The following is a 6,000-nucleotide window of genomic DNA, read 5'->3' as shown; positions in this document are numbered from 1 at the left end:
CATGAATACAGTGTGAACGTGCATTGTTCTGACATGTTATCCCAGGTGCTTCTTGGAGGGGAACTGAAGGTCAAAGAGGTCATGCAAATTGCTAAGGTCGCACTGCTGGGAATGACCAGAGCTGGCTTAGAACCCAGGTCCCCAGGAGAGTCCATCCAGCACCAACATCTCTGGACTGTGCTGTCCAGAGGCTGGCAGGCTTTGCCAGCCTTTGGGCTTGTTTGCTCTGCAAGACCAGCGTTCCCCAGCGGGGCTCTGCCTGGACCCAGCCGTGGTCCCCCCACCCCCCACCATCTCACAGAGGTCCCAGCAGGGGGTGATCCTGATGAGATCCGAGGCCAGATTATTGTCCCCTCCTCCTGCTTTGGGGCTTGGCTGCCTGCAGGATAAAACCTTTTCTAAGGCAGTGACAGGTGGAAAAGCCAGGGGACCCCCTGTCGATGGAAAGTTGGGGACCCGGCTGGCCCAGACTGTGAGAGGTGACGAAGGAAGGGTCCTTCTGGCTCAAGCCTGAGGGGCCAAGGACAGCAGTCAGGCCTTTCAGCTGGACTGGCTGCGGAATCGAGCATCTTAACCCTGAGCCAGAGTTTCTGACGCTTGCTGGCACATTCCTCCCGAGACAATGGCTAGAACGCTTCCTCACTTCTTGGAAGAGGAACCCCTGCAGGAAATACACCTGGCAAAGGAAGTCCCACTTTGTGAGCGTCTGCGACGTTCCCGGACACTGTGGTGTGTTTTACGTGTTGCATCTTTTCGAATCTTCTCGAAAGCTCCCCGTGAGAAGGGTAGCATGATCTCCATGACAACCGTGAGAAACGCAAGCTTCAGAGCTGATGTAACTTGGGCTACCTCGCCCAGCGAGGAAGTGAAGGAGGCAAACTTTGAATCCAGATCTGACAGCTCCGTACCGAATGCATGGCATCGACCGGCCTCCGTCTCACAGCACAGGATGTGTGTCCTAAATCATCTCAGGGGCTAATCTCAGATGGAAATCAAAGAGAAAGCCATTGTCAGGGGTGAATGACTTCATGAGAACAGAGCCTCTTATCAGCTGAATTGTGCTCCCCCCACACTCACGGGTTGAAGTCCTCATGCGATTGTATGGGCAGATGGGGTCTTTACAGAGGTAACTGAGTTAAAATGAGATCACACAGGTGGGCCCTGATCCGGTGTGCCTGGTGTCCTGATAAGAAGAGGAGATCAGGACACTGACACACACAGGGGGCTGACTATGTGAAGACACAGGGAGAAGCTGCCACCTGCCAGCCCAAGAGAGGGGCTTCAGAAGAAACCAGCCCTGCAGACCCCTTGATCTTGGACTTTCTGCCTCCAGAACTGTGAGAAAACAAATTTTTACTTAAATCACTTTGTTAGCAAATGAGTTCCGAGGCCCTTTAAAAAGTCCTGTGTTCTTAGCCCCTGCACACAGGAGACGCGCACTCCATGTTTGTTGACGGGCGGGAGGAAGGAAATGCCTCTCCAATACGCAGGGAGAATTCAAATTTTGATTTTTGCAACCAAGCCTCTGTCCTCCTGTTGAAACTTCCTGTTTCTGAGGAACAGAGATTTTTTTTACAGATCCCAGAGGGCATCCAGTAAACCCAACAGCGATTACCAAATAATTCTGGTTTTGATGAGCTCAGTGGGTATGAATCAGAAGCAGACAGAGTAGCGTTTCCCTTGAAATATACCCAAGGTTAAATGTTAGAGGGAGAAACAAAAATATGTTTGGGAATTTATCGCCAGGAAATCTCGGCCGTGTTGGCTCCCTAAGCCAGGTGGAGAAGGTCTTTCCTTCCTCCTGCGCAGCACAGGAGCCACCAGGAACCTGGACGAGGCCCGATACTGCTGTTGTCATGCCAGGCCATCCTCGTGGCTCTCATCCCAGTCTCCTGTTTGAAAAAGGGACTTCTGGGGTGAGGGTCCCTCCTGGGAGCCCTCGTCATCCTGGCGGGCTGTGGCCTGGAGGATGACTTGGCTCCAGTGCCCACAGGAGGGAGTCACAGTAGCTTCCAGGAGATGCGGAGGACTGGGACAGGGAGAGAGTATGGGGGTCCACACAGCTAGGAGCCCCCAGCCCCTGGCTTGGCGGGGGCGGGGGGGACCGAGGCTCCTGGTCTTGTGATGGAATAGGACTGGGCATGGGTTTGAGAAGGTGGAGGCGGGGTGGTGCACAGCACTTCGAAGCCTGGCTGTTTTTAAGGGCATCCCAGGAAACTGGTCGTGGCTGGGGTGGAGCTGTAAGAAAATCATGGGAAATGAGTTCAAGCAGGAGGTCCTGGGGAGGCCTCATGGTGGCCGGGTCTGGAAGCGCCTAAGAGCTCAGATGGTCTGGCTTCTGATTGGGCTCTGCCACTTGCTGGCTGAGGGGCACGGGCAAGGTCCAGGGCTGAACACGTCTCAGCCTTTTCACCTGCTCCCCATGGAAATCCGGTCTACCTCCAATGATCCCTGGAGGGCGGCTTGGGGTGATGCATGACGAAAACCCCAGCGCAGGCCAGACCCCCCCGTAAGAGCTCCATTCTGGGGCCAGCCTCTCTCCTGAGTTAGCCAGTCACCATCTCACAGGGTCACTTGCCTGCTCCAGACAAAGGGTCTATCTCCTCTCCCAAGGGGGAGATCTGACCTTGCTCCTCCATTTGCACCTGCCGGGGGGCCTCACTGCCTGAAAGGAGCATCGCAGCACCTTCAGAATCAGCTGCCCTTAGCTCATCAATCTCATTTCTCGCCACCTCCCCCTGCACGCTCTCAGGAACTACTCACAGTTCCCCAAACCGCCCCCCCCAACCCACCCCGCAACCTCGCAACCTCCGTGCCTTCCAGCACAATGCTCCTTCCTCTGCCTGAAACTCCCTGCCCCTCCCTCCGTCTGGCTCCAGCCCACTCCTCCCACACCCCTTATCTCAGGCCACCCCACCCCGCTCTCCCCCCGCCCCGCGGGGCGGGGGGGGGCATCTCTCCTGCCACTCCCTCTGAACAGTGCTGTGCCCCCTGGCCTCTCTCTGGTCACATCTCCCCTGCCTCCCCCTCTCACCCCCCACCACACACCTAGGCTCTGCCCTAGAACTCCTTCCCTTCCAGGCCACCTGCTACCAGCTCCCAGTGTCTTCTCAGTTCTGCCTCCCTGGTGCCTAGTCCAGTGTCTGAGACACACATCAGCCCAATACACGTGTGCTGAAAGACTTAATGACTTAGTAAATGAATGACTTCTCTGGGAGGGGGGGCCCGTCTCAAGAGTGAGTCATCAAGCCTTGCCCCCACCCACTGACCTGGTGAAACACTCCCCGTGATGACGTCACTAGTTACCCTTAATTCTCAGAATCACCCATGCCTTCTTCTTTCTTCTTCTTTTGGTCCTATCTGCTTTTCATCCCCCTCCTCCTCCTTCCTTTCCTTCCTCTTCTGGGGGTGGCACCGCTAAATAAGGCAATGCTCCCCCGGGGCCAGGATCGGGGCCGGGCCGGGCCGGTATTGTCATGATTTTCACCCAGTTACACGAGATGATGCCCAGTGAGAACTCGGGACACCTAGAGTGGTCCAGGCACAGAGACCCTTCAGCACACGTGGGACCCCGGGGCTCTTGAGTCACGGGGTGGGAACCTGGGAGGACGTGGGTGGGGGAAGGAGGAGGGCGTGTGGCGAGACCCTGACCGAGGATGGGGTGTGGGAACCCGGTGAGTTTGGGCCCCTGAAAACCTCCACGTCCCAGGCATCCTGGGTGTGCCGTGGGTGGCGAGGGGCACCCCCCTCACCCACACACTCCCCGCCTGGCTGCTTCCCTCACCCCAACTCAGAGGATCAGGCAGGAACCCAGAGGTAACACGCTCCAGCCACAAACCTCTGCCGATCCCAGGACTCCCCTGCCCCTTTCCTCTTGTTTTCTCTCCTTTTCCCTAAGACTCCCCCCAGCTTCATTAAATGTCACAGAGCTGTTTCCGGCATTAAGTTATGAGGAGCTGGTCATTCAGAGCATGCCTCTAGGTCACTGCCATCTTGCAGTTGTATTCCTGTCCGTGAGGATGAAAAAATAGATTAGACCCCTGCTCCTGGAAAATTGATGTTTATAGGATCGTGAAAGAGCAGATGGGATATTTGTGATTCTTAAAACAAGACTATTGGAATTCCTGTTGTGGCTCACTCAGCAGGTTAAGGACCCAATGAGTATCCAAGAGGATACAGATTCGATCCCTGACCTCGCTCGATGGGTTAAGGATCTGGCGTCCCCATGAGTCGTGGTGTAGGTTGCAGATGTGGCTCAGATCCTGTGTGGCTGTGGCTGTGGCTGTGGTGCAGGCTGGCAGCTGCAGCTCCAATTCGACCCCTAGTCTGGAAACTTCTGTATGACACTGGTGCAGCCTTTTAAAAAAAGAATACCACAAATGCTTGACTAGCAGGCAGGTTTTGAGGCTGGAGAAAAAGAAGGAATAAGAGGGCAATGACCTCATGTATCTGCTGGGAAATGTATGGTATGAACTGACCTCAAAAAGTCAGTTTGTAAATAAGTGAGAGTAAGTCAATGGAAGAAGGATGGATAAAGGATGCTTCTGAGTGGGTTCCTAAGGGGCAAAGGGGCCTGACCTGGCCACACCGCTCCAGCCCCCACTTCTCCAGTCATCTATGTGTGTTTTCTTACTGGCACGTAAGCCCCAGGGGGCAGGGGCTTTATATAGCGTCTCTCTCTCAATCCCCAATGCCCCAGATGGCGTGAATATCCAACCCAGAACACGTCAAGAGGGAAAGGAAGCTCTCAATCATTATGTCAGGACAACCGTTGTCATCTGGGACTAATGAATGAATGAACAAATGAAGAAGTGATTCCTCAAAAGGTGGAGGCTGTAGGCACTGAGGCAGCCACCGCTTCCTACAGCCACTGAAATCACTGTCAAATAGAAAATTCACCTGCAGTTACTATGTGTCCCATAAAGCCTTTTCCAATCCATCTTTTTTTTTTTTTTGTCTTTTTTCTTTTTGGCTTTTTAGGGCTGCACCTGCGGCATATGGAGGTTCCCAGGCTAGGGGTCGAATTGGAGCTGTAGCTGCCGGCCTACACCACAGCTCACAGCAACGCCGGATCCTTAACCTGCTGAGCAAGGCCAGGGATTGAACACGCAACCTCATGGTTCCTAGTTGGATCCGTCTCTGCTGCACCACGACGGGAACTCCTGCAATCCATCTTTGTTCCTCTCCTTCAGACGAGGATTCCCGCTGCAGAGAGAAAAGCTGGGCTGGGGCTGAAGGGCCTTGCTGTTGCTGCTGCCCCCGCCCCCCGGCGGCGGGGGGCGGGGGGCGGGTGTCAGACACTGAGCGAGGCACTCTGTGTTCTTACTGCATTTAATCCTTACATCACCCTTGCGAAATAGATACTCTTTTATTACCTTTTGCAGGTGAGTCAGCTGAGGCTTAGGGCAGTTAAATAACGCGCCCAATGTCACACAGCCACCAAGTGCAGAGCTGCAACCCAGGCACAAGTCTGTTGGCCACCAAAGCATGTGGTTTTAATAGTCCCCAACGCTGCTTTTGGGCCGCCTGCTCTCTCCTGCTTGGCGTCCCCAAGTTCATCAGCTGGAGAGGGGGCTAGGGGCTGGGGAACAGAATGGGAACAGGGAGCTTGCCTGCCTGGAGGCCAGTCCTGTGTCCAGTTGTGGGGGGGGACAGGGCAGTGGCCAGGGCAGGGCAGTGAGCAGTGGGCTCTTCACAGGAGAGCATGCCAGGACCCTGTGTTGTGCCTGAAGTCTAGGTCAAGGAGGAAAAATGGGCTCTTTCTACCTCCTGCCTCTGGTCTTTTCCCACTCCCATCCTCACCCCTGGAGGGCTGTGGAGTTTCCCTGATGCCTGCCTGGCCTGGCCATTTTTTCCAGAACGGCCATCTGAGGCCCAGCGCCAGGCCCTCAAGAGAGCAGGCCTAGAGGTCTGTCTCCAAGACCATGCCACACCCAAGAGCCAGGGACAGAGGCTGGGAGGGGCCTGGCCAGGCTGAAACAGAGGAGGCGGGGGGCAGTG

The 6,000-nt window shown here is 55.3% G+C and overlaps 1 protein-coding gene across 1 annotated transcript in view; it reads left to right on the top strand.

Annotated features, from left to right (window-relative positions):
* The first annotated feature begins 1,213 nt into the window (after nt 1–1,213).
* The window catches only part of PLB1 (phospholipase B1), a 184,098-nt gene continuing 179,311 nt past the window's right edge, over nt 1,214–6,000 (top strand). Inside the window, exon 1 of the mRNA XM_085019712.1 lies at nt 1,214–1,337. The gene's annotated coding sequence lies outside the window, so the exon portion shown is untranslated. The remainder of the gene's footprint in view (nt 1,338–6,000) is intronic.

Source organism: Sus scrofa, chromosome 3, assembly GCF_054392235.1.
Source record: "Sus scrofa isolate SSC_HxYL_T2T_F1_AM1 chromosome 3, Sscrofa_HxYL_maternal_Yorkshire_Landrace_v2.0, whole genome shotgun sequence".
NCBI classification, from domain to species: domain Eukaryota; kingdom Metazoa; phylum Chordata; class Mammalia; order Artiodactyla; family Suidae; genus Sus; species Sus scrofa.
Note: the sequence above shows the minus strand (reverse complement) of the source record. Positions and strands in the feature narration are given on the sequence as shown.